This window comes from Molossus molossus, unplaced genomic scaffold, assembly GCF_014108415.1.
Source record: "Molossus molossus isolate mMolMol1 unplaced genomic scaffold, mMolMol1.p scaffold_m16_p_7, whole genome shotgun sequence".
Lineage (NCBI taxonomy): Eukaryota > Metazoa > Chordata > Mammalia > Chiroptera > Molossidae > Molossus > Molossus molossus.
This window is the reverse complement of record NW_023425401.1, coordinates 13,099,762-13,124,301: the sequence shown is the minus strand read 5'-3', so window position 1 is coordinate 13,124,301 and position 24,540 is coordinate 13,099,762. Positions and strand designations below refer to the sequence as shown.

Genomic DNA, 24,540 nt, shown 5'->3' with positions numbered 1-24,540 from the left:
CCCGCACGACCCTAACCAAGGCCGGGGACGAACCGCAACCAAGGCACATACTCTTGGCTGGAACTGAACTCGCGACTCACTGGTCCATGGGCCAACGCTCCACCACTGAGCCAAACTGGACAGGGCTCTCGTGGAATATTTTAATAATCAAATGTCATGTAGGTTAATCATAAACCAAAAGAGACAGATTTAATCAAATTCTCAATTCATCTTAAATATTTTGGCACAATCATGGCATGACAGATATGGAACGTTGAAATGTGAATTTTATCATTCCCATGTATCTCTTGTGCTCCTAAGAAACCTATTCAGTAACAGAAAGTATATGAAAAAGGTCACCTGTGCCCTAACCAGCAGGGGAGTAGCCAGGGGAGTTTACTGCCGGAGCCTGAATTTGGGATCTCTGGCTTACTCGCTCGCTCTCCACATAGTATCTACAGATAAGATCTACAGAGAGAGACAGCTCTTTTCCCCATAAACAAGCAAGCATTTCAGTAAAAAAAACCAGTTGCTTATTTAGACTAATTTCCCTAATGTGTACTTTCCAATATTATTTGATTTTTCTTCCCCCTCCTGCTATCCACCCTTCGGGCCATTCATTCCTAGTGATATGAGCAGGAAGAAGAAATCCACTCTAACAGGGTTTAGGCACGCTTTAGTCTGATGTATGCTCGTTCACTGAAACGAGTGAAGAAACTCTTTCTACGATAGACCAGGAAATATGGCCTAGACTTATCATAAAATGGGGGGAAGGAGAGCTTTATTCATCTACATTTTTATTATCTATAAAATAAAACAAAGAGCATTATTAGTGTTTTTAGTATTAGAGAAATCTTAATTCATAATTTTCAAGTGAGTCTTTGTTGTGCAAAACCAGGAAAGTACGTGGAAGAGCTATATTAGTTCAGTTTTTGCCTTTACAACTTACTTTATAGTACAGCTAGGAATAAAGAAAGAAACCCTGATTGCCCTATGTATCAAATCTGGTCCTTACAACAGACAGCTGCAAGTAATGGTCTACTTTTGAATTTTATTTATTCAATGAAATACACAGTTTTAATATGTAAAAAGCCCAAGTGAGGAAAGCCCTATTTCATTCAAATTTTGAATATTTTGCAATTGCCAAATCAAACAGCCTTTCTATTTTACAGGTCATGCTATTTTTAACTAATTATTTAAAGCAAAAGAAGTCAGCATTATGTTAGCCAAACAATTTTGGAAGAGGGAGTACCCACATGTTGTGAAAGCCTGAGAGGCTCATACATACGGTTAAATTACATTATTTCATAATATTTTCAGACACACTTTGGAATTTATTATGTACAAAAACCCAATTATTACAAATGCTTTTAATTACCCAATCTGTGTCATTTGACCATTCTGATAACACTGACATTTAAGTGACTTTCATTTTCTTAGTTTCTAATTTACTTCACCAAGATCATTAATGTTTTATAATTATTTTTCTCTATTTTTATAGCCGTTTTTATTCAAACCACAGAACCACCCTTACTTCTAATCCTGTTGATCTGGCCTAGAGAAATTAGGCAGACAATTTAAGCCAAAGCTTACAAACAAATCCAGCACTATCCATCATAGGTCAGTAGCTTTGTATCTAGATTACAGACTGCTAAATAGCTTCAGAGAGTCATTTATTAAAGAAAAAATTAATGCTCACAATGGTTCTCAGCTGGTTAATCTTTTGACAGGTGTACTTTCTCACTTGTTCAAACACATATTTCAAAAAAAATAAATAAGTTACTTAGGAAAAGACTGCAAAAGAAAGAATAATTCGTCTTTTAATTTAGAAGTCTGTGGTATTTCCACTCTTTCTTGCTCTCAATGTGGTGGTATATATAATTATTCCTGACTATCATTGCCTACCTACCAATGGAAGGGTCTGAATAAACTGGGTAATTCTAAAGTTTTGGTATTCCTTGGGACCAAGTCGTATCTTTTAATACAAATTCCTCTAACCATACAACATTATCCCGCTGCAAAAACAAACTTATGACCTAAATTATCCTAATATTAGTGTAACCATTTTGAGCTTAGAAAATAACATCTAGAAAGCTGGAACTCTAAAGCCGTGTACAACATCGTATAGATTTCAGAAGACAAGGTATACATTTTAATGCTTACCAATAATAAACAAATTTTTTACATTGCCATGTGATTTTAAGTAATTCATGTTCACTTCCAAAAATAGAAAAACATGGAATGTACACTCAGGCAGCTGCTAAAATACTGGGAGAAGTATTTATTTTACCTTATATTTTCGTAATTGTATATACAAACCCAAAATACATCCAGTGCTTAATTCTATTACAACATTTACGGCACCTCATTAAAACCTTTGATTTTCTTACCTGATTCCTCCATTACACTATAAGCTCTCACAAGGTCAGCACTGGGTCTTGTTTATGTCAGCATTCCCATTAGCTATCATGGTGCATGATACATTCAATAGCTGGCTGTTCAGTCAATAAATTTATGAGCATGGTCGAAGGAGTAAAGGATCCAGAATGGAATATCTGGTTTGGGGATGTGCCACTTGCTGGCTGTTATTATAAACAAATTACCTAACTTCTCTGAGTCTCAGTATATAAAAATGGGAAAAGCATTAATAACTTCTTCAGAGAGTGGCTGTGAATATATGAACATATGCTGTAAAATGTAAAATGTTATTTAAATGTAAGGCCTTACCACAGTTTCTTTGTAACTTCAGTTGGTGAGGTGGGAGTTTTAGCTTTAACTACATAATGCTTCAAGTCCTTTCAAATTTTGGTTATCTAAGCCGCTGTCTCATCTAGGATAGTTTTAGCCTCTCTGGCTAAATACTGGCTGGCTTGAGCTGAACCTATTAACAATGGACGCAGGCCAGGTTAGGAAACACTGAAGTGGCCCATAGCCAGGATGTTAAGATTCCAGAGAAGACCTCCGGTGACACCTTTCAATGGCGGTGTAGTATATGGGAAAGTGACAAGAATGCTGCACTTGGTTTCATTCACTCAACAAAATTAACCTACCAGGAATCAAGCCCTCTGAGTTAGGGATGAATATCCTATGTCCCTGCTCCTAAGAAGTTACACAAGGTTATACAAGGATCCAACCACTTCTCTCCTTACACATCTCCACCATCCTGGACTGAGCCATCACCATCTCTCACCTGGATTGTTGCAACTGCCTCCTCCTTTTTTTTTTTTTTTTAAATCCTCACCTGAGTATATGTTTATTGATTTCAGAAAAAGAGAAAGGAAGAGGAGGGGAAGAGAGATAAACATCAATGTGAGAGAAAAACATCGATCAGTTGCCTCCCATACACACTCTGACTGGGAATCAAACCTACAACCTAGGTATGTGCCCTGACTGGGAATCGAACCCGAACGCTTTTGGTGTAGGGGATGACACTCCGACCAGCTGAGGCTTCCGGCCAGGGTGTAAGTGCCTCCTTCCTAATCTCCCGTCAACTCTCGCCTCTAGTCTAGTCTCCATACAGCAGCCAGAAGGATCCTTTAAAAACATCGTCTAGTGCATGTTTCTTCCATACTCTGAAGCTCCAAGAGTACCCCATCCTCTCAGTGCAAGACCCAAAGCCCTCTAAAGCCCTGCTCTCCTATCTCCTTTCATACCATTCTCTTTAACGCTGACTGTTTTCCAACCACCCTGCTCCTTGCTCTTCCCGAAACAGGTCAAGGACATTCCCATCTCAAAGCCATGCACCTGCTGTTCCCTTTGCCTGGAATATTCCTTCCCTAGACATTTCAGACTTGTTTCCTTCACTTCATTCAGGTTTCTTCTCAAAATTCACCTCTTCAGAGAGGCCTTGCCTGACCAATCTAATAATCTAAAATGGTAACTGATCACTCTATCCCGTTCCTGCTTTAGTGGTGTTCACAGCACTTATTACCTAACACCTGTTTATGTAAACATTTCTATTTATCTGTTTCTGGTCACGTATTCCCCAATAGCTTCATGACAGCAGTGACTGTGTTGGCTCCTTCACCCCACATTCACAGCGTCTGGCACACGAGAGCTGCTCAGTAAATACAGGATTTGTTCAAAGAAAGGGAGAGGAGACAGCAAAGACAAGGGAAGAGGAAGGAAATGAACAGCTCCAGTACCAGTGGTAACTGCTCTCACCGAGAGACGCACAAGATGCTGAGGGTTGCAGACCAAGCATCTGTCATTCCAGCAAGTCACTAAGTGCTCCTTGACCTAAGATTTTCCATCTATAAAGTGAGATGACTAAACAAGATTATCACTTAGTTACTTTTAAGCTTTTGAAATTCTGTAACTTGGGATTTTCAAGTTTATATAGATCTATTCCCCACATTTATCATAGTAATACACAAAACCGAGGCATATTTCATTTTAGATAAATAACATATAAATAGTTCCAAATTAGAGAAAAGAATCAGAAGATGAGCTTCCTCATGTAACTACCATGACTAAATCCAAAAAGACTAAACACTTGTGGCTGCTTTTTTTTTTTTTTTATCCTCACCCAAGGATATTTTTCCATTTTTTGTTCAGATAGAGTGGGAGGAAGAGAGAGGGAGAGAGAAACATCGACGTGACTGGAACACATCGAGTGGCTGCCACCTGCACGAGCAAGCAGGGCCGGGGACAAACTGCAACCGAGGTACATGCCCTTAGTGGGAATTGAACCCGGGTCTCTCTGGACCACAGGCTGACGCTCTAACCGCTGAGCCAAACTGGCCAGGGCCACTTGTAGCTGCTTTTAATGCTTTATCTAACACTTTCCTGTGTTGATGGCTCCAGTGTTCCTCTCCCATGACCCTAGAATCAGAAAAATGGAACTCATTCGCACAAATAAATGAAAAAGCAAAAGTCACCCGGCTGGTGTGGCTCAGTGGTTGAGCACTGACCCATGCACCAAGAGGTCACGGGTTTGATTCCTGGTCAGGGCACATGCCCGGGTTGTGGGCCCGATCCCCAGTGGGGGGCATGCAGGAGGCAGCCAACTGATGTTCTCTCTCATCGATGTTTCTCTCGCTCTCTCCCTCTCCCTAAAATAAATAAAGAAAAAAAGTTTTAAAAAAGAAAAAGCAAAATTCCAAACCATTCAGAATGGGTGGCTGACTATCCATTCTGCTTTTAAAGTGACAGATATCTATCATTTCTTTTGTTAGCCTTTTTTTATTTCAATCACCCTCACAGTGGAGAAGCACTTTAATTCTACGTTAATCTAGTTCCCCCAACCCCTCTTATTAAAAAAGGTATCATCGGACACTTACGTTATCTAAATTTTCTTCTTTATTTCCCTTCCACTCCTACTTAGAGTTGACATAAAAAATCTGAAATCCATTCTTCAATGATTCTGCACCCTGGGAATGAGGAAGAAACAGTCCTTGCCCTCAGGAGTTTGAAAACTAGTATTTGTGATGACAGTAGTGTGTGTGTGTGTGTGTGTGTGTGTGTGTGTGTGTGTACACAGATTGAAGAAGAGATAAGGTAAATACACAATTACAAATATTAAAGACAGACTCATGCTATGAGAGAAGTACAAATATAGCTGTGCAAAGGTTCAACAAAGAGAATATCAACAGCCCTGGCCGGTTTGGCTCAGTGGTTGGAGCACTGGCCTGTGGTCCAGAGAGACCTGGGTTCGGTTCCCGCTAAGGGCACGTACCTCGGTTGAGTTTGTCCCCGGCCCTGGTAGGGTTGTGCAGGTGGCAGCCACTCGATGTGTCCCTTTCACATCGATGTTTCTCTCTCTCTCTCTCTCTCCCTCCCACTCTGTCTGAACAAAAAATGAAAAAATGTCCTCGGGTGAGGATAAAAAAAAAGAAAATATCAACAAGTATCTATTCAATACCTTTAACAATTTGCTAGATCTCTGTGCTAGGTGCAAAGATTCAATGAGTAGGGATATTTTCTGAATCAAAAATCAGGACCTGTTTTCTGGTATTAGGAGAATACGTGAAGAACAAGTATTCCTGAAAGTCCAAAATGTAAGGTCATGGTAGGTATAAAGCACAGCCTCTGTCCTCAAAATGTTTAAATATAATTAGGGGAAAGAGACATACATTCAGAAGTAAATGCCAAAAGGTAGCATCATATTCCAAGTGTCAGGACAGATGAGGACAATCTCCACAAAATCCTGATTTCCCCTTTCCCTCCATTGAAAGAAGAAGGAATTCTCAGAAAGAGAAAGGGCAGAAAAGGAAACAAGAAACTGCTCTCATAGAGTAATGGTCTTGCTGTCAACTGTGGGTGAAAACTTTGATAAGAATATTGGTATTCTGAATCCATCTGCAAACTGTGTTCACAGCAGTTTAAAATAACATGAACTGCCCTGGCCGGTTTGGCTCAGCGGTTAGAGCGTCGGCCTGCGGTACAGAGAGACCCGGGTTCCTTTCCCGCTAAGGGCACGTACCTCGGTTGCAGTTTGTCCCCGGCCCTGATTGGATCGTGTGGGTGGCGACCACTCAATGTGTCCCTTTCATGTCAATGTTTTTCTCTCTCTCTCCCTCCTACTCTATCTGAACAAAATATTTAAAAATGTCCTCGAGTGAGGATAAAAAAAAATAACATGAACTGAGCAAATAATTTCATATGTTTTATATACAGACACTGAGTTATGCTGGTTACCCAAATGCATAATACCCTACCTCTCTTTATAATAGATTCGAGTTTGTTTATTAGAACAAAACAATCAGAAAACTGAAAATCAGAATTAAGAACAATAAAAATGAAACCACAAAATTTGACAATAAATTTCAAAAGTGGATCCGAGTAACTTAGAAACCTTGGCAAACTCTATTTGGGAGAGGAATAAAGCAGCTTCAAGGAAAACATAACTTTTCCTGGAACTGAGTTACATGTTTTAAAAAAATTCTCATTTGGAACTTTATACAGGAGACAGTAAATGAAGTAATGGACAATGTTCTTCATATTTTTACATTGAAAGAACTAATAATTTTTTTCAAGATAAACTGAGTTAAAACTCAGTCCTTGCTTTATATCTTCTTCTGGCTTACACCTGTAATGTTAGCCTTACACCTGTAATACAAGTCATTATTAACATTAATCGCCTCATTCTAATGATTATGTTTATTGGTCTCCCAATCTGGGCAGTTTTGTTTGCTATGAGAGTCAAAACAGAGCAGCAGCTGAGGACATTTACTCACTATTACTCACCACTTCTATAGAGTCTCACAGTTCCTACTTTCTTCCATTATGTAAAAGTTATTCTTTTGAAGTACTTGCATCTTTATGTTCCAACGAAAAGGAGAACTATGTAACGCACTGCATTTCTCCTTTTGTTTTGAGTCATAGGAAGCAATAATTGTCTCTTCTATCTCTTTAAATAGTTTTGGAATTTTTATTTCATGTTTTCTTGTCCATGAACTCTAACCACTTCCCTGGTTTCCTCATCTAACCCCTGCAACAAAAACCATGATGCTATGTATACTGACAACACTTCACAGTGGCTGAATGTGCAACGGTTCTTCATGCATCCATGCCTCGCCTGGGCTCTTCCCTCGCATGAAATGTCCTTCCCTTCCCTCTTGGCCTGGCTAATTCCTGCTTATCTTTCAAGACTCAACTCATGTCAGCTATGAGAAGTAGTTCATGACCATGACTCCCTTTCTCTATCCTTGTAACATTCCTGGCGATATCTAACAAAGCACTTACACTAATCAACAGTTTTTCTGGTGTGCCTTGTTCAGATCCTTCTGGGCATGAGCTGGTTGAAACTTAGCACCCAGCATATAACATCCCTCTGATAAATGGTGATTGTCTTTTTAGGAGGTAGGCAGAGAAGAAATCAATGATTAATAAAATGACCAAGAATACTAATTAAGACTACGTAAGACAATATTTTCTAGCTTATCATAAAGTGGCATGATCCGCCACATAGGGTAAGTGCACTTTCACTTATGGCTACATAAACACATACAAGCATAAGTGCACACGTATGAAAACATTATCATGAAGACTTAAAAATGAAGAACATATGATCTGAGTTAAGACACCTGCAGCGAAGGTCATACTGCTTGGACAAGTTATGATATCTCTCAATCTTATTTTATACATATATATATATAATTTTTTTGATAATCCTCACCTGAGGATATTTTTCCATTAACTTTTAGATAGAGTGGAAGAAAGGGAGAGAAAGACAGAATAACATCAACGTGAGAGAGAGACATTGACTGTTGCCTCCCAAACAACCTGGGGTTGGGGATCAAATCTGCCACCTGGGCACGTGCCTTTGACCAGGAATTGAACCCGAGACCCTTCGGTCCACAGGCCGACACTCTAACCGCTGAGCCAAACCAGCCAGGGCTAATACCTCTCAATCTTGATCCCTCCATCTGAATATGGCAATAAAAACATTTGCCATACTTACTTTGAAGCTCAAATGAAATAATGCATTGAAAAGATATTTTACATAGTTATTACACAAACGTTATAAAAAATTTAAACAGAACAAGTAAATCTACTCAGCTTGGACGTGTCTAAGTCTTTGCCTAACAGTAGCAAAGAACTGAAATTTGGAATTCAGTCTTACTGAGAATCTGAACCAATAGTTGTCACAAAAAGACTATTATGCGAGCGTTGCTAGCTTAGAACAACCATTTACGAGTCAAAATAAGGACATCATTTTCAATTCTATGAGTACTGGAAAGAGGCCTTCAAATCCAGAGAGGGAAGAGATGGAAATCTAAAAAGTACATCAAGTTAGATATGTCTTTAATACTGTAAAAATCTTGCCACCGAAGCACTCTCACTGATATATAGCAAAACGTAGTAAATCACTTAATTTACTCAAAAGAACTTAAATGTTTTAACCAGTCTGCCATCAAAAGAGATCAAGAAGAGGACCAATGGGACTTGGGCTGCAATGTGAGCCGTCTTTAAAATGCAATTGTTCTAATCATTTTCTACAGATGCAGCCTCACAAGGGGCTGCTGTCACAGGGACCATTTACGACTTGTTATGGTGTCTCTATTGTTTACCAGCGACATTCGCTGAAAAAGGCGACAGCTGGGACAGAAAGCTGCTACTCAACGAACAATATAATCCCGTGAAAGTAATCAACAAATTTAAGGGTGTTAATTAACTTTACACTTTATCATGTTCAATTAGTTGTCCTTTCTAGAAAAGATTGCCGTGCACAATCAGTTTAGAGCGTGCCATGTTTGATTTGTAAGTGATCACTGTTTCTGTTTCAGAGTCCATGTCAGATGTTCTCTTGGGTTTTGGTGACACAGATGAATGGCTCTGCACATGTTAGGCGGTGATCTGGTTTAACATAAGCCAGCATAACATAACCCCTTGTTAACACTATTTCTGGTATTATCCAAGCTGGAAACACACGAGCAAAAACACTCACAGTACTATTCTGGAGCCAGATAAACAAAGTTTAGTTCGTTTTTCCTGAAATGAACACAGACACAAATACATGGAGAAATAAACAATTTTTCATCATTATTTTTTAAAGTAAGACTTGTCTTTCAGGGGCATGTTTGGGATCATTTCCTCGCAGCAAGCTCTCAAAGCCCAGCCACATTATGCAGCGAGCACCACTGTATCCTCCGACTTTACATAATGCAGAGAGCCTTTTCCATGGCAGGGGAACAAATGCCAGGGCTGCGTTGTTAAGTACTGGCTGCTGTTAAATTCTAGAATGTGACTTTTAAACCCAGAAACTGTATTTTATAAGTGTGGACAATGTGCACGGAAGTATATTAATCTATGAATGCAATATGCCTTTTTTCTTACCTTTAATGCACCTGTTCCTACTTGCTAATAAGACAAGGAAAAGCTCATGATGAAGTGACAATATATTCAGTATTGCAATCTAATGAAAGTCACTATAGTTCCTCTGAATTGATAGAGCTTTGCATCAAAATATTTCATAAGTCATTGATGAGGTGAAAAAAAACCTGAAACAGGTTTGGCAGATGTCCATCTTTAAGAAAACAAAAGCAAGAGACATGCACATATCTCTAAGCACGCACACACACATACACATCTACACAGGATTCTGAAACATCTTCATAAAGCTATACCTTGCTCTTCTAGACTAGCTGTTTCCTGCATAATACAAACGAAACACATATAAATAAACCACAGCTGGCTAGCTAGTTATAGCAGACATAAGGACAAAGCTGAACTTCTTCAAAATAGAAAAGTTGTTAACTCTGAAAGCTAATAATGTCCTAAGTTAAATATTAAAGAAGGAAATTATAGGCTATATCTGAAACAGCTGAAACCACAATACACAGCAGCAGAAAACATTAGTTTTCTGCAGAAGATCTGCAGGGAGAAGGGAAGCGGTCGATAGATCCTTAAATTGGAAGCAATAGCCGTTCTTCTATCCCAAGTTGGCAGCTGCTACATTTGCAGACCTGGTTCATTATTTACCCATAATGACCATCAAGCTGCAGTCAAAGTCAGATCACAACAACTGTCAGCAGCTCTTTTAATTAGCCTTGTTTGAATTCAGATAAATATCACAATAGACCTGCTTGTGCTGAAAGAGCAACAGAATGTTCCGCCTGGCGCTGGGCTGGCTTGAGCGAAGCCAGCACAGTATGGAAGCCATCAGACAGAAACGCAGAGTGGGGTTTTTTAAAAGGGTGGGTGGGGGTAAATCAAAGAATGAAATGGTTTGCTCTCATTTTGAAAACCACTAGGAAACGAATTCACCCCAGATCGAGATGGTGCATGACACTGGATTGCAATGAAGCACAGGGCTCCTGAAAGCTAAGTATTTGGAGTGCAAGGGAAAAGTTAACACCTTTGGAAAATGTGATGTTCAAAACTCCATCTTGTAGATATCGCATCTTTCAGCTTCAAAAATCATTTTGAATAGCCAAATGAGAAATCTTGCATTTAATAGCTTCTAACCTTAAAGTCCTTCTATTTTACTTTCTTTAGAAGTTGGATAATTTGCAAACTTTTTCTGCGACAGGAATCAGATATTTTTCTCTATACACTTTCTATACATTTCTTGCATTCAGCATTAACAATCGCAAAGTAAAACAATGCTAAGAACCCAATTCTGAGCAATCCAATCACTGCCATATTCCACCCCACTCTGGGTTTCCCCCCTTCAGTTTGCTTGAGAAGAAAACAAGTGTAATGGTCACCTGCCCTGTTTTATAGAGAATTGGTGGTCCACATGTATTATGTTATAACTTTGGGGGGAGGTAAAAGAGCAGTGGAGAGTAAGGAGCAATAAGAAAAGGCAAGATGATAACCTGGAAGCCAATCAGAGTAAACTGAGGATAGCAAGCAACTAAAGAGTAAGAGAAGGCTGTGCTGATACACTGCACTCAGCTAACCAGGAATTATCATCTCGGGAAATCACGTGGGAATCCCTTGAAAATGTGAACTCTTGAATTTTGGGATAAGCATAGTTGAAAAAGTGGTGCTTCCAAATGTAAGCTGGACTTCATCCACTCTGCCATTCTTTCTAGGCCCTCAGCTATTATGTATCCTTTTGCGACCATTTCTGATGTTGCACAACATAACATTAAGAAAGAGTAAATAACCAGATTTGCATGTGAACCAAGGACACATAACTGTTTACACAGAGTTTGAATCTCACTTACCATTTCCTTATTGAGTAGAAAAACACTCACATATAGGAAATAATGAAACATTATTATATTTGTGGTCAACTTTAAGTACTAAAACCTGTGGAATAAAACTTTTACAAAGTGCTGTGAGACCAAATATGTGATAAAGGCAACTACTGAATGTTTACGATATAAGTGGGGAGAACACCATCTGGTTTCGTGAGAACGAATCACAGCAGAAAGGAATGTTTCTTGCCCAACTTTTTTGGGGTGGAGAGAAGTAAAGAATAAACTATATACATCACCCTATGCCAGCCTTCTCCCTCCTCACCCTTAATACGACCTCCTGACTACATGCACAGCCAACAGCTACAACTTGTTCACTACACTGAGTACAGGGACAACAGTCAACTTGTCATTCCAAGTCTAGACTCTGGCTCAATATATATGAAATCAGAACTGACTCTGTAAGAATACCAAAGAAAACCTCAAACTCATTAAGATGGTTACTATAAAAAAAACAACAACAAAATATAACAAGTGCTGGCAAAATGTGAGAAATTAGAATACTTGTGCTCTGTTGATGGGAATGTAAAATGCTGAGGACTCTATGGAAAACAGATTGGAAATTCTTCAAAAAATTAAAAATAGAATGACCGTATCATCTAGCAAATCCATTTCTGGTATACGCAAAAGAATTGAAAGCAGGGTCTTAAAAGATATTTGTACACAGATGTCCATAGCTCACAATAGCCAAAAAAGTGAAAGCAACCAATGTCCATTGATAAACAAAATGTGGTATATACATACAATGGACTAATACATAGCTACAAAAAGAAAATTCTAACACATGCTACAATATAGATAAACCTTAAGGACATCACGCTAAGTGAAATAAGTTAGTCACAAAAAGACAAATACTACATGATTCCACTTATAAGAGGTACCTGGAATAGCCAAAATCATAAAGCCCGAAAGTAGAATAATGGTTGCCAGGTGTTGGAGGGAGAGGGGAACAGGGAGTTGCTGTTAAATGGGTATAGTGTTTCAGTTTTGCAAGATGAAAAGAGTTGCGGAGATGGATGGTGGTAATGCTTGAATAAAAAATGTGAATGCACTTGACGCTACTTGCACACTTAAAAATGGTTAGTGCAATAAATTTTATGTCATGTGTTTTACCACAACTAAAAAGTAACTTAAAATGAAAACCAAAAAAAAATGATTTTTTATTGGTGGTATTCTGATTCTCACACACTGCAAAAGACCACAGTGTTTCAATAAGATGCTAATTTGTAATATACTGACAGTGTTTAACACCAAAAATTGTACAAATCCTTTATGTAGTTAACTAGAGAAAATTGAGGAAAGCCATACTGGTCTTTCTATAACAAATTACAAGATGCATCTATTTATTCTTTTTATTGACTTATAGCTGACATACAATATTATATTAGTTTCAGGTGTAAAACAGTGATCTGACATTTTTATACATTATGAAATGATCACCACGGTAAGTCTAGTTATCATCTGTCACCATACAAAATCATTATAATAATATTGACTACATTCCCTGTGCTATACATTACATCCTGTGAGTTCTTTATCCCCTATACCTATTTCACCCAGCCCCCAGTCCCTTCCTCCGGCAACCACCTGTTTGTTCTCCGTTATCTATGAGTCTGTTCTTGTTTTGTTTCTTTTTTAGATTCCATTTGTAAGTGAAATCATATAATGTTTGCCTTTCTCTGTCTGGCTTATTTCACTTAACATAATACTGTTTAGGTTCATCCACGCTGTCGCCAGCAGCAATGTTTTATGTCTCAGTAATATTCTATTGTACAAATGTACCACATCTCCATCCATTCATCTGTTGATGAGCATCTAGGTTGCTTCCATATCTTGCCTATTACTAGCAATGCTGCACTGAACATAGGAGTGCAGATGTCTTTTTAAATTAGTGTTTTTTGGATGAAAACCCAGAAGTTGAATAGCTGGATTGTATGGCAGCTCTATTTTTAATGTTTTGAGGAAACTCCATATTGTTTTCCATAGCAGTTGTACTAATTTACAATCCCAACAACATGGGTTCCCTTTTCTACTCACCAGCATTTATTAGTTGGTTTATAGGTAAGAGCCATTCTGACAGGTGTGAGGTGATATCTCACTGTGGTTTTAATTTGCATTTCCCTGATGATTAGTGATATTGAGAATCTTTATATACATTATTATAACTAAAGTTTCATTCCTGGATTTTTATTTTCTACTTTCCCCTCAATTTTTCTTTTTCTCCCTTTTTGATCAATTGACAAAGCTATATTTTAACTCAATTTCAACTCTATACATTCTGGAATATTTACATAATCTGAATTTATAGAACACCAATTCAGTTTTTAGCAATGTCCATTTTATTTAACTATTGGTTTTTTAAATTGTGGTAAACTGTACATAACATAAAATTTACCATTTTAATTGTACACTTCAATGGCATTAAATACATTCATATCATTGTACAACGATCAGCAACATCCGTTTCCTGAACTTTTTCATCATCTCATACTGAAACTCTCTGCTCATTAAATGTAATTCCCAATTCCCCCTTCTCCTACCCCATGGTAACCACTACTACTGTCTCTGAATGTGACTAAGAACCTTATATAAGTGGAATCATAGAGTATTTGTCCATTTATGTCTGGCTTATTTCACTCAGCATAATATCTTCAAGGTGTATCCATATTGTAGCATGTATCAGAATTTCATTCCATTTAATGATTGAATAATATTCCTTTGTATGTATATACCACATTTTGTTTATCCATTCATCCATTGATGGACATTTAAGTTGTTTCCACTTTCTGGCTACTGTGAATATTGCTGCTATTAACACTATGTACAAATATCTTTTCTAGTCCCTGCTTTCACTTCTTTTGAGTATATACCCAGAAGTAAAATTGCTATATCCTATAGTAATTTTATGTTAAATTTTTTGAGGAACCACCATACATTCCCACCACCAATGCACAAGGGTTCCAATTTCTCTATATCCTCCTCACTAACATTTATTTTTATTCATAAAAGCCATTCTAATGAGTGTGAAGTGCTATTTCATTGTGATTTTGATTTGCATTTCCCTAATGATTAACGATGTTGCGCATCTTCGGTTTATTGGCCTTGTATACCTTCTTCGGAAAAATGTCTACTCAAGTCCTTTGCCCATTTTTTAATTGGGTTATTTCGTTTTTGTTACTGTTGCTGTTGTTGGGTTCATTGTATTTTTCTATATATATATATATATTTTAATTAATTAATTTTGTTACAGATGTTTCTCCTTTTTCCTCCACTAATACCCCCTTCCCCCCTTCCCCACCCTGTCCCCAGCTTTGTTGTCCATGTCCACTGTTCATGCATAATGCATATAAGTTCTGTGGTTTATCTCCCCACCCCCTCTTCTGGGGACTGTCAGTCTGTACCCCACCTCCACGTCTCTGGGACTACCCCGTTCCTCAGACTGTTATGTTCATTATATTCCACAAATAAGTGAGATCATGTGATATTTGTCTTTCTGTTTGTCTTGTTTCACTTAGGATAATACTTTCCAGGTCCCTCCATGTCATCTCAAAGAAAAATATGGAACGCTTCACGGATTTGCATGTCATCCTTGCACAGGGGCCATGCTAATCTTCTCTGTATCGTTCCAATTTTAGTATATGTGCTGCCGAAGCAAGCACCGATATATATATATATATATATATATATATATATATATATATTTTTTTTTTTTAATTATTATGAGCTTTTTCTTATAGTACCAAGCTTTCTTCTTGATAAGATACTTTCAAAATCCATTCAAACTTCATTTACTTTTCCCTAAAAGTCCTGCTTAGCTGCATCCTAGTTTAAGAAACATATTTTTATTAAAATCTAAATATTCTTTTTCGCCTATGACTTCTTTGACTAAAGAATATGAATTCTATAGAAATGTAATTTTAGATTCCAAATGTATAAAAAGGTTTTAATGATATTTTTGCTATTGATATCTAAGTAAATTGCACTGTGGTTAGAGAATGCAATCTATAAGCTATAGATTCTCTGATTTTGGAGACTTGCTTACAGCCCACTGTGTGGTCAATTTTTAATAATTTTTCCATATGTCTTGAGAAATACATTTCTTCTTCATTGCTGGGTATGAGGTTCTATAATATGTCCTCTTGATCACGCCCATTAATTATGTTATTCAAATCTGTTCCCTTATCATTTTTGTTGCTGTTTGGTCATTGATGGCTTAAGAGAAGTAGACTGAAATATCCTACTGTGATGGTAGACCTTTTATCAATTTCTCCTGTGGTTCCATAGTTTTTTGCTTTATTCCGTTGGTAATTTTTATTAGGTGCAGCACATGATGTTTTTAGAACAGGTCTGCTGAAACTTTCCTTTAGCTGATGATGTCTCTACTTAACCGTCACTCGTGGAGGATACTTTGCCATATATAGAGGTCTGGTTTCCGTGCTCGGAAAACGTGGTCCCACTGCCTTCTCAGCCTCATGGCTTCTCTGGAATCATTCGGATCACTGGTCCCTGCAATGATTCTCCAATTGCTTCCAAGCTTTCTTTTACTCTGGTTTTGATGTATCTGTGCATGGATTTTTTTGTGTTTATCTTGTTTTGGGCTCACTGAGCTTGTTGGATTTATAAGTTTGTCTTTTGTCAAAATAGGGGCGCTTTAAGTCATTTTTTCTTCAAGTATTTTTTTTTCTGCACCACACTCTCATCTCCTTTTGGAACTCTAATGTGGCACAAATGTTAGACCTTTAGATATTATCTCACAGGATCCTGAGGCTCTGTTCATTTTTTTTTTAAGTCTTTGTTCTCTCTGTTGTTCAGAATAGATAATAATTTCTATTTATGTCATTTCTATCTTCATATTCACCGACTCTTTTCTTTGTTAGATCCACTCTGCTTTTGAACAAATTCAGTGATTTTTTCAAATTTCTGGGTATTATATTTTTCAGTTATAAAAGTTCATTTTGGTTCTTTTTATAGCTCTATTCCATTCTTCTTGGAACATGGTTATAATAACTGTTTTTAAAGTCACTGCCTGATATGAAACATCTGCATAATCTCAGGGTTGGCATCTTGACTGTCATTTCACTCGAGAATTTATCAGACTTTCCTGGATATTTCTGTGTCAAGTAATTTTTTATCATATCATAGACATCTGGAATATTGGATGTTATGAGATTCTGGGTCTTGTTCAAATTCTGTGAAGAACTTTATGTTTTGATTTTTGTTTATTTGTTTTACAGGGCAATCAACCTGGTTACAGACAAGCTGCAAATTGCAACCTACCTTCTGTGGGCTCTAGTCCAATGTCAGTTCAGTTTTTCAAAGTATCTGAATCTGTCCTACGTGTGCATCAGCTAGGGGCCAGTCTGACACCTGGGAAGCTGTCTACCCCACAGTTAAATTCTTAAGTCTTTTTTGGGGATGCTTTATGGCTCTGGGGTGGACTCAACAGAGCATATAATGTTATATGATCCCTTTCTTACATTCTCTCCGTGAATGCCCCAACACTCTAGTGCCCCCACTTCCAATCTTCTCCTTCTGATCCTCTAGCTATAATGTCTTGCAATTCCAACAACTAAGTCAGTGTCTGGGGCCAAGGAGCATAAGAATAAAGATAATAAAAAGCAACAGAGATTCTTCCATGCTCTTTGGACCGTAGTTCCTCTGGTCAGGGAGAAGGATTCCCTTCCCTCAGATTTTCAAGTGTCTGCACAGCCGCCACTGTCACCACAACATCCCAGATGAGGAGTAAGGCTTGCCTTGTGGCAGAGCTGGGAAGAAAAGAGAGGATTTATCCCCCAGTCTGTCTCATAGAACCCCTCTTCCTGCTCCTTGGACTAGAAACTGCCTTTCTCCTGGAAATCTTTTTATTTTTTATTTGTTTGCATTCACGCACAGTTCCAGAATTCATGCTGCCTTTGAATCCAAGCCGGGAGATACAAAAGAGGGGAAGAGGGCTTCAGGAAATCGCTGGCAGAGCATTTGTACTTCGGTTTCTGTTTTCCTTCTCCAATGTTCCTGCTATCATTTCCTTTTCAGAGTTCTTAAACAGCTGCTCCATTCTTTCTGTCCAAGATTTTTTGTTACATTTGGCAGGAGAGAAAGAGCAGAGTGTTTTTACTCTATCTTAATCAGAACCGGAACCTATCCATCATTCTTGAAGAATGATGAAATTCTAAGTTGATAAGTTATCTGTCAGTACTTTGTCAATATTATTCCACTCTCCCCTGACTTCCATTGTTGCTCTTAAGAAGTCTGCAATTTACACAAAAAACTACATATTGTATGAATCCTACGTTTCTTTACATTATTTTGTTACATGATAGTCTAGAATAGACAAAACTATGATAACAGAAAGTAAATCAATGACTACCTAGAGCTGAGGGACGAGAGTGACTACAAAGGGGCATGGGGGAACTTTCTGGAGTGATGAAAATATTCTATATTTGTGATGGTTATAACTGTATCTAACTGTTCAAACTCATTTCTAAACTTAAAATCAATGAATTTTATTGTATACAAATTATACCTCAATAATGCTGAAGGGGAATCTGGTATCTGTCGGTTGTTCTTTTGTAATCTGTCTTTTCTTTCTACTTATTTTAAATACTTTTCCCCTTATTGTTGGTATTTTGCAGTTTTACCACCAGGTACTTAGAAAAATTTCTTTCTTTTTTTTTTTAACTCCTACTTGGAATACTGTGTACTTCCTTTTTCTGTGGATTTATGTCTATTCTGGAAAATTCTCAGACATTATCATATTGACCATTTCCCCCAATTCCACCTGAAATTCCAATCAAATGAATATCTTTTTCTTTTTAGCCACATATCCATGTCTCTCAACCTTTATTTCATATCCTCCATCTCCGAGTCTTTCTGTACTACATTAGGTTATTTCTTAAGCTCTCTCTTCCTATTTACTAATTCTATTTTCAGCTCCCAATGCCATTTAACTCATCTAGTGACTTTTAAATTTCAATGATCCCCCCCATTTGATATTCTCTTGTTCCTTGTTCATTTATATTCAATTCACTCTTTTATCTTTAAATGTTTTATATACAGTCATTTTATATTGTTTGGGGAATTTTCATATCTGTAGTTCTTTGGAATTAAATTTGTTCCTGTTGACTCTTGCTCTGGTGACTTGTCTTATGTGTCTGAATTTTTGTATGTGTGTGAGGTCATAATTACTGTAACTTAATATTTGTGAATTCTGAGAGTCTTGGATTGAGGATGATTTTCTCCAGAAAGAATTTTTTTTTTATCCTCACCCCAGGACATTTTTCCATTTTTTGTTCAGATAGAGTGGGAAGGAGAGAGAGAAAGAGAGAGAAACATTGACATGAAAGGGACACATTGAGTGGTTGCCACCTGCACAACCCAACCAGGACGGGGGAAAAACTGCAACCGACGCATGTGCCTTTAGCGGAAATCGAACCCAGGTCCCTCTGGACTGCAGGCCAACGCTCTAACTGCTTGAGCCAAACCGGCCAGGGCTCTCCAGAGAGAATTTTTATTCATTCTGGTAGGTGACAGACCCTACCAACTAAGAAGCCCTTAAATTTATTAGTTGTGCATTTTTCCAGTTGGGTAAGTTGTTTAAATTTGAACTCTGTGCCGGTGAGATCCACCTACTGTTTCAAAGATTCAGGGGGGACTATTTTATCTCCCAACCAATAACTAGCATAGACAGATTTCCTAAGTAGCTGCCTGTACCAGCAGGCAGATTATCCACAGGCCACCCTTTCCCTGAGGGCATGGCCTCCGAGTATTTGGGCTTTTAGGGGGAGAGCAATGGGAGGCAGAGGTCAGATCTCACTTTCTGTGAGCACAAGGCCTAGTTTTCCATTATCCCCATGATTTTTCACTTATAAATATTAATCCCTAAAGCCACTGGTTCCTGAAATTAACATGTGACCCCCCAGGGTAGCCAGAGCTTCTGGGTTTATCACTCTGATTTCAGGTTACTAGTCAATTATTTAGTCACTAAGGATTTCCCTTATTTTTTGAGGAATCTGATATGCATTTAAAAGTACAAGGCTTTTTTGGTAATTTATCCAACATCTGGGTGTTATATGACAGCACAGTACTTTAACATACTTAATCCACCACACTGCCAGAAGCGGTGGATGCCTATGTAAAGAAACAAAATGGGTCCTTAAATGTCAAAGAAAGATTGATTTCCATCTTATTTTTATATCAGGATATTCTTAACTTCTTTCTGATAATAAAACAGGTTTCATCTTTACCATTAACACCTATATTACACTAAAAATTTACAACCAAATGTTGCTTTTATGGCATTACAAGTGAAATCAAGAAATTTCATCCAACTAGATATAGCAGTCAATCAAATTTATGAATATTTTCCATGAAAGTAATCTAAAAGGAAACATTAGGTACTTAAAATCTCCAGATCACTTTAATTTTGGGCTTTTCTTTTTGTTTCATACATCTCATTCAAAATACTATACATAAACCAAATATTTACTGAATATCTTCTATATACAAGACACCCACTCTTCCCTCTTCAGGGTATACAAAAATAATTAAAATCCAATTCTTGCTCAAATTAAGTTGTGATCCAGATAAGAGTTACTACACTATAAAATTAACTTTAAAACAAAGAAAGTTAATTGCCATTAAAAAGTTAAAATGCTCAAAATTCAAAGGAAGGAAACATCACATTCTTTCACAGAATAAAACTAGGAAAAGCGAGTAGGAGAGCCTTCACTAAAAAGATCACATCAGTATGGGCCAGGAAAGATTATTACGATTATAATATGCTGGCAGGGAATGATTTGAAGCAGAGAAAGAAATTCCAGGTGATGTGAATTGCAGAAGCAAATATGCAAAAGTATAAAAGAATGAGCTCTGTTCAGAAAAGAGTAAGCACCTGAATTTGGAATCATTAAAACTTCAGATATACTGACTTTCACTTAATCTTCCTCAAATATTCCTTTTGGTGCATGCGACAATGCTCCAACCGAGCCACCAGCCAGGGCAAGCAAAAAGTTATATTTACCTAAACTCTCAATTTCTTCAAAACAGATCTAGGCAAATACAAGAGGCATCATTTCAAAGTATAAAATACATTTTCCTGTCACTTAGGAGATTTAAAAATAAACTGTTTGTATTCCCAGTGATACTGCAAAGCAGATAGTCAAGAAGGACAAGTTGACTGTTATTCCTCGTGTTCACACAGGCTCATTTTAATAGACAAAGGCCTTTGCTTTACAAAAAATATTTCCAGCAAAGGATATGCCACTACCTTCCCTAATATCATGACCTTGGCATTATATAATTATTTTAATTTTCCAGGAATAAGATTATAAAGCTTGACACTCTGCCAAATAAGTTTTTCTTGGTTGGAAATTTTACTACTTTTAATTTATTTGCCACGAATCTCTGGACTCAACAGCTTTGCAATGTAGTTGAGGAGAGAACACGGGTACACAAGCCATTACAATGCAAAGCGGGGCTATAAGTGCCCTGAATGTAGTAATGGTGGTTCACAGGAAGGTACACCTGTACCTAAGGAGGACATTACAAGAGGTGGCATCTGTGTTGAGCTTGGAGTTTGACAGATAAAAATGAGGAAGAGTTTAAAATTCCAGTAAAAGAAAAGCATAAACAAAAACCAAAGACTTAAGTAACGAGGTACACAATTTGGCCTGAAGTTAAGGCATGCACAGATAAGTACCAAGAACAACGGTAGAAAAGCACGTTGGAACCAGACTGTGGAGGGCCTTGAGTGGCAGGCTGGGAAGGCTGGGCTGGCTTGGCTGAACAATGTATCAGCTGTGTGCCTGGTGCAGTGCAAGGCAAACCTCAGCACAGTGAGTGCATATAAGCACACAGCAGTGCCCAGCAGCAGGCATAGTAAAGACAACAAGAAACAGAGGAAGTCTGAGCAGCCATGCACTAATATACCTGCTTTCTGAGCAGAATGCACAGGACTGTTTTCAAGAAAAGGAACACGCACACGTGTTCAGTTTTAAACTATGATTTGGAGGCCTCCCTTGGGCAAACAGCCGAGTCTTTAATGTTTATCACATGAGTAGGAATAGCTGCCTTTTTCCTGAATGGATTCGGGGCTAGACAGGCTAAGGAGAGCCATCTGCTCACAGCAGAGGTGGCAACAGCCATAGCACACTTGTATGCATGTGTGCAAGCTTCCCTTTGCTGCTTGGCTCAGCCAGAATTCCTTTAAGATACTGCTAAGAGCCCTGGCCAGTTTAGCACAGCGGTTAGAGCGTCAGCCCGCAGACCAGTCAGTTGCGGGTTTGATTCCAGGCAACGGCACATACCTTGGTTGAGGTTCGTCCCTGGCCCTGATTGGGTTGTACGGGAGGCAACCAGTCGATGTGGCTCTATCACATCGATGTTTCTCTCTGTCTCTCTCTCTCTCTCTCTCTGTCTCTCTCCCATTCTATCTGATGATAAAAAGAAAAGTATCCTCAGGTGAGGAATAAAAAAAAAGATATTCATAAGAGTCATATTCTATTACTCACTGAATCAAGGCTGGAAAGCTTGAGAAAAAATACTGTCATGCCCTGACAGGTGTAGCTCAGTGATTAGAACATCAGCCCATGTACCAAAGGGTCTCGAGTTTGATTCCCAGTCAAGGGCACATTGCTGGGTTGCAGGTTCAATCCCCGGCCCTGGTCTGGATGTGCATGTAGGAGGCAACCAATTGATGTGTCTCTCTCACATCAATGTTTCTCTTTCTCTCTTTCTCTCCCCCCCCCCACCCTTCCCACCTTCCCTTCTACTCTCTCTACAAATCAATGGGAAAAGTATCCTCGGGGGAGGATTAATACAATAAAATAAAAATAAAAGTGGCTGATCCACATTAAAGTGGAAAAGGAACCTAAAGGAGGGAGGAAAGAGCCAGGTGAACAAAGCAGAGAGCAGGGACAGGAACAAGAGAAACCAAAGTGAAGCAAAAAGACTTTAGACAAGGGGAAGAGGGAGGAATGGATCAGAACCATTACTCCTGTGATCACGTAAATGTAACTTTCATTAACAATGAACCTTTATTTCCAAAAGAACTTTTAGTCCATGAAAGGAGTGGAGGTGGTAACAAAGTTAATTACATCTCATAATTAGTAATTAAGACTAGATAACAATGCCTTTGGCAATGTACTACCCTAATGATGGAGGACCAGCATCTGAGAAATATAATAGTATATTAGCATAACCACATATGCAAAGTACATAGAACCACTGCCACAGTTAACTTGTCATTGAATGATTAAATATGAATTCATAATTAGAAAAATCCACACTGTAATTTATTGACTTTTCTGACTGTTCTGGTTCATTAAAAGTTGATTACCAAACAGTGACCTCTAGTGGCCTATAATTTCCTAATGCTATATTGTTTCTCTTAAAAGAGTTAGCTTAGATTCCAAGAACCTATTTGCCCGAAAATAAGGCTATTACTTTGAAGATGTTAATATTCTTTTTCCCTCTAAAGAGAAATATTCCTTTTACCTATTTTCCCTCCTTAAAATACATTCTGTGTGACAAATACAAAGTGCTAAAAAGCTCTCCTGCTTCTGTCCAGGTATCACATATTCATTAACAAATTGTAACTGAGCACCTACCTATTTGTAAGACACTGAGCTGGGTGCTTGGGGTATTTTATTAATACTTGGAAACTGACTTCACTCATTCTGTACTATCCAATCAGAAAGAAAATCAACATTAATACAAAAGTCATGCTCCTATTGGTTCACTGCCTATACACACACGACATGCTGAAAACATTTTAATTTAAAATTCAAAGATGCTAGTCATTTCAGGTTCACTGCATACCCAACTACTGAGTTTTATCTTAAAAGGCAATTTATTAGCCTTTTAAGAAAAGAAATCTAGCTAATTTCTTAAAGAGATTTTATAACAATGAAACTTCTCCAAAAAATCTACTTCTATAGCCCATAAATGAACTTTCCAAGAATCATCTCTCCCTTAAAATACACATATTTAAGTATCCATATGCCCATAGTAGTAATTTAAGTTAAAATTAGACCCAAGTTACAAATATGTAAACATATTTGCTTGTATTACTTGCTACCCAGCTGTACTCATTATTAACACAAGGTTCCAGAAAGGCACACGATATGATGAGAGACTTTGGGTATGTTATTATAAGAATTATACATTCATTCATGCCCCCAAATGAGTCAAGGTATTGATCCTGGTTCTCTAAAGTAGTGGCAAAACTGCAGCTTCCTTACATAATGTGACTGAGCCTCTAATAAATTTCAGATTTAACTAAAGAAAAATATATACGTCCTCATGTACTATTTCTACAAAACACATGGGTATGGATGCCAGTAGTTTTCTGTGATGATTTAATATAGTAGCTGGATAATGAGTTATACCTTCTCCAAGAACCAAATCACCCCTTAATGCTATTATCAACAGTTTATGACCCACCGGCACGAAATGTCAACCTGATTAATCTAAACACTGCTAACCTAAAAAAAAAACCCACCAAAAATGTACTCTTCACTATTATTAATATCTTCTGTTCTTTAGTATGAAAATATAAAAACCAAATCTTTAAACAAAAACAGTATTTTTAGAGAATCTGGTATGCAAATTTTACTGAGTGGTAGTTGGAGAGTTGGTAGGATTCTGAAAAGATAAATTTGAAGATAATACTTAAATATAAACATTTGTTACAACTAAGGGAAAAACATTTTTTAAAATATGTTTCTATTGATTTTCTTTAGAGAGAGAGTAAGAGAGAGAGATAGAAACATCAATGTGAGAGAGAAACATCCACTGGCTGCCTCCTGCACACACACACACCCCCACCCCCACCCCCACCCCCTGAGATCGAGCCTGAAACCCGGGCATGTGCCCTAATCCAGAATCAAACCGGGGCCTCTCAGTCCATGGG

At 37.9% G+C, this 24,540-nt stretch overlaps 1 protein-coding gene and 1 non-coding gene across 4 annotated transcripts in view; both read right to left on the bottom strand.

Annotated features, from left to right (window-relative positions):
- Positions 1 to 24,540, bottom strand: part of HIBADH (3-hydroxyisobutyrate dehydrogenase) — a 102,272-nt gene that overhangs the window by 13,611 nt on the left and 64,121 nt on the right. The gene's annotated exons all lie outside the window — the stretch shown is intronic.
- LOC118620650 lies at positions 15,183 to 15,289 on the bottom strand. The gene has a single exon (XR_004957525.1). It is a non-coding gene; the product is annotated as a U6 spliceosomal RNA (small nuclear RNA).